This window comes from Ranitomeya variabilis, chromosome 3 (genome assembly GCF_051348905.1).
Source record: "Ranitomeya variabilis isolate aRanVar5 chromosome 3, aRanVar5.hap1, whole genome shotgun sequence".
Lineage (NCBI taxonomy): Eukaryota > Metazoa > Chordata > Amphibia > Anura > Dendrobatidae > Ranitomeya > Ranitomeya variabilis.
In genome coordinates, this window is record NC_135234.1 from 741,682,347 (window position 1) to 741,691,287 (window position 8,941).

Consider the following 8,941-nt stretch of genomic DNA (forward strand, 5'->3'; position numbering starts at 1 on the left):
AAGGTGATAAATGATTGGATAGAACGCACATCCACCCCACCTCCAGAGTCCAGCGCAGGCTTCCTGCTGCTGCTCTGGTCTCTCTGTTTTGCCTGCAGTGGTAATATCACAGCATCACCACTGCAACCAATCACGGAGCTCAGGAGCGCTTCTCGTGATTATTTTTCTACATTTTTCCTCAATTTTTAAGGGAACACTAAAAATATAGCCGGCACATTTTCTGTGTCGAGGAGGCTCAACGGCTAACCCTGCTCCATAAACCGGGTTGTTTCATGATGGAAAGGAGTTAAACTATATAATAAATCATGTAAAATAAATCTACACATATTTGGGAGTGTTATATTACTGCCACATTTAGGTTTCATTATACATTGAATTTTATTTTAAAAATGTGTTATGTGTATTTTTAGACTATGCTCATTTTTTGGTACGCAGTGTTTTTTTTTTCATTACAATATCCTGATATACATATGTCTGGCAGTGTATTGCATCTATGCATCTTTTTCTACACTTATGTTACTTACTTGACGGAGGCCCGTAATGTCACGATGGGGGCAGGCTTTGCAGCGTTGAGAATCTCTCCTCCATGTGCTCACCCATCTATCCACTCTCTCTTTCTCCGTCTGTACTCTCTTCTTTGACCTGTCTACCCCATGTGCTATCCCTCTTGTCTGCTGTCTCTCTCCTTCCTGTGCTGTGTTCTCCCCTAAAAGACAATACTGATATTACAGCAGGGGATCGCAGAGGACTCATTTTGTGAGGTAAAATATTTTTTAAAAACAGTCAGTGAAATATTTTACCTCACAAAATGAATCCACTGTGATCCCCTGCTGTAATGTCAGTATTGTCTTTTGCTTCCTCCCCTACCCAGGAGATGTGCTATGCTCCGTACATGGTCAGACACAGACAATTTTTTAAAAAAAAGTTCATATTAAAAATGGTTGATACCTTTTAATGGCTAACTGAAAAGATGGTAACAAATTGCAAGCTTTCGAGACTACACAGGTCTCTTCATCAGGCATAGACTAATACAAATTCTGAAGAATCACATATTTATGTACAACATAGCACAGAAAAAAAAACAACCATGGATAAGACAGGTGACATGAAGCAGAATTACCATGAGTGATAAACAGTTATGTCCATAAATATTGGACCACTTCTTAGATAAGGAATGTTTTATTGTCCTCTGATTGGGGTCTCTGTTGTGATGACCCCTCATAGTCTGAGGGGCAAGTTCATTAGTTGATGTAAAAAGACATAAATCCATGCGACACATTCATTCCACCACTAAGACAGTCAAAGGTCGTCATCAGTTTATATTCCCAGACTCTTCTGTCTCTCTGAGTTTTGAAGTTACCTTTTAACACAAGTAATTTCATGTCTATAATGTTATGATTTGGGAGACAAAAATGTATTGCCACAGGTAGATCCATTCTTTTTTCTCTTATTGTGTGGCGGTGAGAATTCATTCTTGTTCTCAGTTTCTGCCCTGTCTTCCCTATGAGGGGTCATCACAACAGACCCAGACCCCAATCAGAGGACAAAAAACATTCCTTATCTAAGAAATGGTCCAATATTTATGGACATAACTGTTTATCACTCATGGTAATTCTGCTTCATGTCACCTGTCTTATCCAAGGTTTTTTTTTTCTTTTTTTTTCTGTGCTATGTTGTGCATAAATATGTGATTCTTCAGAGTTTCTTTTAGTCTTTGCCTGATGAAGAGACCTGTGTAGTCTCGAAAGCTTGCAATTTGTTACCATCTTTTCAGTTAGCCATTAAAAGGTATCAACCACTGAGGACTCTCAATTCTAAATGTTTTTTTATTGTACATCACTAATTGATAATAGAAATGTAAGAATGACCAAATGGCATGATGATGTCTCTACCGCGCTGTGGAATATGTTGGGGCTTTATACATAATAATAATGGTGCACACATATACCATACATTAAATCTAAGTCATGAAGGCAACTTCAAACCCAGCTTTGAAGCATACATATACAAACAGTACTGCAGCATACATACACAAAACAGCTCTGCTGTACTCACACACATGCATGCTCAATCCTGTTGAATCCTACACACTGATTTTTATGATGGAGTGAAGAGCATATGCAGTGCCCCAGAGTCCTGGTCGTTGCAGTAATGTCGGTCTTCCACCAGGGGGAGTGATGTTACGTCTGATGGTACTAAAGGAGTTCACCTGACCAGGTATCACAGTCACACACTACACTTCACACTCCAGTCCACCAGGGGGAGCAAAGGTTCTATTTACTAGGCCACTCCTCCCACATGGTTAAAACTGATGGGTTGGATAGGAAGTCAGTCAGAAGCTGCCTGGGTTTGACCCAGAGAGGACCTGTCAGGCAGATAGGGGGAGAAGGAGGAACATCTGAGCTGCAGACAGAGGGTCCCTGTCAGGGGTGGGATCCTGACAGGCCAAGCACGAGAAAGAACGTTATGGAGCTGCGCCTGCAGTTCATTGCGGCAGCATCCTAAGAAAGGACACAAAGCGAAGTTTATTGTGGAGAGTGAGAAACGAAGTCATAGCACAAGGAGATAATACCGGCAGGAGTCCTGCCCCAAGATCGGCAGCCTCCTTCTGAGGCGTGTAGCCGGTGGCCGGAACACCGAGGGAGTAATAGGCTCTATGCATTACTTCAGAGACTGGCAGGACAGTCGATTCCAAGTTGGCTGCCCGACCTTAATACCTATGAAGACACGGAGGCAAATTGTGGGAGAGGGGCGTCTCTAGGGTCCCTATAAAATAGCTCCAGGCCTACCCCATCATACGGGTTGTCCTATCCATATCATCTGGGGGACAGAGAGAGAGAGAACATCAGAAACATCCACGAAAGTTGTGAGGACTATCCCGTGGTGCTCAGCAGGGAGGTACTACAACACACAGGCGCTAGTAGGAAGGCTACTGATTTCCACCTGGATAAGGGAACTTTGGATGTGCCTTCGGACCGGCCGGACTCAGCCTGCCCTGTGGACGGTACTCTGGACTGTGGACTCTGAAGTCTTCAGTAAAAGGTAAAGAGACTGCAACCTTTGTGTCCTAGTTATTCATTGCGCCTTACGACGTCCACCATCACCACCTATACAACTGGGAAGCCCTGGGGACATACTTCACCTGTGGGAAGGTACACCATGTAGCTGCCATTCCATCACCCCAGCGGACCCCTGGCAGCGTCGGTCACCCTGACCGAATACCACAGGTGGCGTCACGAACACCGTACAAACAACAACCCCTTTAAGTGGATGCCCCTCAGAAGGGCCACGGACCGGGTGGGCCACCGTGACATCCCCAGAACCGAGAGAGATAGACCTGGTTCCGAGTACCCCATTGCCCTTGCACGTGGGGGCGCTCCAGACACACTACCATATTTTGAGATTACTTCAAGGCACGTGACTGACAGCATGGCCTGATAGGTCTTTCAACTAATCTGGACCTGCAGCATCTGCTGAGATGTGTAGGTCATGTTCAGCTTTCTCTCCTGCCCTGCACTCATCAGCTAGATAAGAGTCAGGCAGAGAGCGAGAGATGCAGACTATAAAACATACATGAATTTAACAATATGTTGTTCTTGTTAAAAAGTAAGACTTATGTATGGTAAGACTTATGTATGGTAACTAAACGAACCATAAAAGCCATAAAAGTCACAAGCTGCAATGCAAAATTCACTCCATTCCCTCTATCCAATAATTAAATGGGTCATCTGGGAATTTACAAATGTACAGGTGCTTCTCACAAAATTAGAATATCATCAAAAAGTTAATTTATTTCAGTTCTTCAATTCAAAAAGTGAATCTCATATGTTATATAGAGTCATTACAAACAGAGTGATCAATTTCAAGCATTTATTTCTGATAATGCTGATGATTATGGCTTACAGCCAGTGAAAACCCCAAAGTAATTATCTCAATAAAATAGAATAATTAACAAAAAACACCTGTAAAAGGCTTCCTAAGCATTTAAAAATGTATCTTAGTCTGTTTCAGTAGCTCCACAATCATGGGGAAGACTGCTGACTTGACAGATGTCCAGAGGGCAGTCATTGACACACTCCACAGGGAGGGTAAGCCACAAAAGTTCATTGCTAAAGAAGCTGTCTGTTCACAGAATGCTGTACCCAAGCATATTAAAGGAAAGTTGAGTGGAAGGAAAAGTGTGGTAGAAAAAGGTGCACAAGCACCCGGGATAACCGCAGCCTTGAAAGGATTGTTCAGAAAAGGTAATTCCAAAATTTGGGGGAGGTTCAGAAGGAGTGGACTGCTGCTGGAGCCATTGCTTGAAGAGCCACCACACACAGACGTATCCAGGACATAGGCTACAAGTGTGGAATTCCTCATGTGAAGCCACTCATGACCAATAGACAATGCCAGAAGCATATTACCTGGGCAAAGGAGAAAAAGAACTGGATCGTTGCTCAGTGGTCCAAGGTGTTGTTTTCAGATGAATGTAAATTTTGCATTTCATTTGGAAATCAAGGTCCCAGAATCTGGAGGAAAAGTTGAGGCCATAATCCAAGCTGCTTGAGGTCTAGTGTGAAGTTTACACAATCAGAGATGGTTTGGGGAGCCATGTCATCTGTTGGTGTAGGTCCACTGAGTTTTATCAAGACCAAGACCAAGGCAATTTTCCAATACCTGTAGCATCTCCATTTTTCGTGACCTCGGGTTGCGTGAGGGCTTATTTTTTAGATGCTGAGCTGACATTTTTAATGATACAATTTTGGTGCAGATGCGATCTTTTGAACGCCCTTCATTGCATTTTAAGGCAATTTTGCAGCAACCAAAAAAACGTAGTTCTGGCATTTTGACTTTTTTCTCGTTATGCCGTTGAGCAATTGGGTTAATTCTTTATATTGATAGATCTGGTGATTCTAAACCCGACGATACCAAATATGTGTATGTTGATTTTTTTAATTTTATTTTGAATGGGGCAAAAAGGGGGATGATTTGAACTTTTATTTTTTTTATCTTTTAAAATATTTTTAAAAACATTTTTTTTTGCTTTTGGCATGCTTCAATAGTTTCCATTGCAAAACAGTGGGGAGACAAAAAGCGCAATAGGGTCTTATCCACGTTACATAGAGGAGAATATACACCAAATTTGCTCACCTGGTTAGGATGAGATTAGAGCATATAGATAGCGGCTGCTGCAGATCCACAGGTCTTCACCGACCAGAGAAAATAATGTCTTCAAAAGGAGATTTGTAGTTAAATTTCCGCGCTGCCGCTAAGATGAATTTCAGGAGAGTATAGTTGACTCACAGTGGTTTTATTCAACGCGTTTCAGGGGTCTCATGCCCCCTTCATCGGGAAATACCACACAGAATATACAGGCATCACAGGTATAAATAGTTTTGCTAGGTTAAAAAAATGAGCTCCACCAGGTCAGATGACTCAGTGTCAAAGTTCAATGATAACACATCATTAACAATTCAAACGATTAGAGAAGTATATACAATGACAAAATACAATGACTTCTTTTATGTTTCTAGACAATAGTTCCAAATTTGCAACATTAAGGAGGAAATTTTAGAAAAAAAAAAAAAAATCTCTACTTAAATGGACAAGAACCTGTAAGAAAAGGAGCTACTCCAGTTCAGAAGCGAATGCCTTACAGATGAACTACCGTGTGGAATCAACAAGTTGCTATTTTCTTATCGTGAATCCATTGGAATCTTTACATTAAATGTGGAATAAAATCATGTTTTATTATTTTCCATTAAAAAATATAAATATATATATGAAAATTAATTTCAACGCGTTGAATAAAACCACTGTGAATCAACTATACTCTCCTGAAATTCATCTTAGCGGCAGCGCGGAAATTTAACTACAAATCTCCTTTTGAAGACATCAATAGTTTCCATGGGAGACTAGAAGCTGTCATAATCTGATCGGCTCTGCTACATACAGGCGATGATCAGATCGCCTGTATATAGCAGAATTACTCACTTGCTATGAGTGACAATCACTGGGCGGCACTCATAGAAATCCAGCAGTGACAACCATAGAGGTCTGCTGGAGACCTCTGGTTGTCATACTGATGGGCGGGATTTCCGTTGCACTTACCGGAAGCACGAGTTAAATGCCGCTGTCAGAGTTTGACAGCAGCATTTAACTAGTTAACAGCTGCGGGTGGATCATGATTGAAAACAGCTGACATGGGCCAAAAAGGATGTGGGCTTAGCACCGAAGCCCATATCAAGGGAGGGAGTCCAACATCAGTGTACATTTACGCCCGATGTCAGAAAGGGGTTAACGAGCCTTTCAATATGAATTAGAATAAATTGCAAATCAGAATCTCAATTTCTAAACACGGTGTTTCAGAGTATTGCCCCTCATCATTGCAATGCATGAGATCTGATTAGGTTAGGTGAGAGGCTCTGGACTGAGGTCTAAGGAGTAAAGTATCTCCTTGTGGAGAGTGATATACCGACTCTGGAATCCCAATGTAAAGAGGCACATTTCTGTGCAATATTCCTCTGGGAAATTAAAGATGCAAATTGCCTCTTCAGAGAGGAAGAGGACTAGAACTCTAGGGAACTCTAGGGAAAATGCTTCTTTTGCCCCAAATTTATCATTTTCACAAGATTAAGAGGAGAAAATGGACCATAAAATTGTTGTGCAATTTCTCCTGAGTACACCAATAGCCAGTATGTGGTGGAAAACTACTGTTTGTACACACAACAGGGCTCCCAAGTGGTGGAGCACCATTTGAATTTGGAGTGCAAAATTGGCTGGAATAGGCAGCATACCCCATGACTCGTTTGCAGAGATCCCGATGTGCCTAAACAGCAGACACCCTCCACAAGTGACCACATTTTGTAAACTACACCCCTTAAGTAACTTATCTAGGGGTATGATGAGCACCTTGAACCCACAGGTGCTTCAGAGAATTTTATAACATAGAGCTGTGAAAATGAAAAAATATATTTTTCCTTCAAAATTGTTCCTTCAGCCCCAAATTTTGCTACAGAAAGCCCAAACATGTGGATGTGGTTTAAGCACACTGAGACTCAGAAGGGAAGGGGGCATTTAGATATGGTAGTGCAGAATTTGCTGGACTTCCTTTTGGGGGTGAGGAACCATAGTTCTTTTCCAAAGCCTTTGTGCTACCAGTAACGTGGAAGCCTGTTATACTTCCATTGATAGATGATGGACCTGAGTGGCGACTTTTTTTAGGACCTTTAAATTTGTCACTCTATGTGTCATAGCAGCCATTTGGTAAATTCAAAAAAGGTAATTTTTGTTCTTATTAATGTACACTCTGCACCCTATCTTGACTAAAAAAATAGAAATGTAGTAATTATTGCAAATTTATTAAAAAACAAAAACTGAAATATCACATGGTCATAAGTATTCAGACCCTTTGCTCAGTATTGAGTAGAAGCAAACTTTTTAGCTAGTACAGTCTTGAATATTCTTGGGAATGATGCAACAAGTTTTTCACGCCTGCATTTGGGGATCCTCTGCCATTCTTCCTTGCAGATCCACTCCAGTCCCATCAGTCTGGATGATAAACATTGGTAGACAGTCATTTTCAGGTCTCTCCAGAGATGCTCAGTTGGGTTTAGGTCAGGGCTCTGGCTGGGCCGGTCAAAAATGGTCACAGAGTTATTCTGAAGCCAATACTTTGTTATTTTAGCTGTGTGCTTAGGGTCATTGTCTTGTTGGAAGGTGAACTTTCAGCCAAGTCTGAGGTCCAGAGCTCTCTGGAAGAGGTTTTCATCCAGGATATCTCTGTACTTGGTAACATTCATGTTCCTTTCAATGACAACCATTCATCCTGTCCCTGCAGCTGAAAAACACCCCCATAACATGATACTGCCACCATCATGTTTCACTGTTGGGATTGTATTGGGCAGGTGATGAGCAGTGCCTCATTTTCTCCACACATACCGCTTAGAATTATCACCAAAAAGGTCTATGTTCATCTCATCAGACCAGATAATTTTATTTCTCATAGTCTGGGAGTCTTTCATGTGGTTTTTTTTAGCAAACTCTATGCGGGCTTTCATTTGTCTTGCAGTGAGGAGAAGCTTCCGTTGGGCCACTCTGCCATAAAGGCCTGACTGGTGGAGGGCTGCAGTGATAGTTGACATTGTGAAACTTTCTCCCATCACCCTACTGCATCTCTGGAGCTCAGCCACAGTGATCTTGGGGTTCTTCTTTACCTCTCTCACCAAGGCTCTTCTCCCACGATTAATTAGATTGGATGGACAGCCTGGTCTAGGAAGACATCTGGTGGTCCCAAACTTCTTCCATTTAAGTATTATGGAGGCCACTTTGCTCTTAGGAACCTTGAGTACTGCACAAATTCTGTTGTAACCTTGGCCAGATCTGTGCCTTGCCATAATTCTGTCTCTGAGCTCCTTGGCCAGCTCCTTTGACCTCATGATTCTCATTTGGTCTGACATGCACTGTGAGCTGTGAGGTCTTATATAGACAGGTGTGTGTCTTTCCAAATCAAGTCCTATCAGTTTAATTAAACACAACTGGACTCCAATGAAGGAGTAGAACCATCTCAAGGAGGATCACATGGAAATGAACAGCATGTGACTTAAATATGAGTGTCTGAGCAAAGGGTCTGAACATTTATGACCATGTGATATTTCAGTTTTTATTTTTTATTAAATTTGCAAAAAAATCTACATTTCTGTTATTTTCAGTCAAGATGGGGTGCAGAGTGTACATTAATGAGAAAAAAATGAACATTTTTTAATTTACCAAATGGCTGCAATGAAACAAAGAGTGAAAAATTTAAAGAGGTCTGAATACTTTCCATACCCACTGTACATCTGGGTTTCCATCTAACTCTCCAAATGAAATGACTCAGATGAAACCTCCGAAGGATCTATTCACTATAATGAGGCAACAGCGTTACTTTGGACTTCATCTGTCCTCTGTTCAGCAGTGT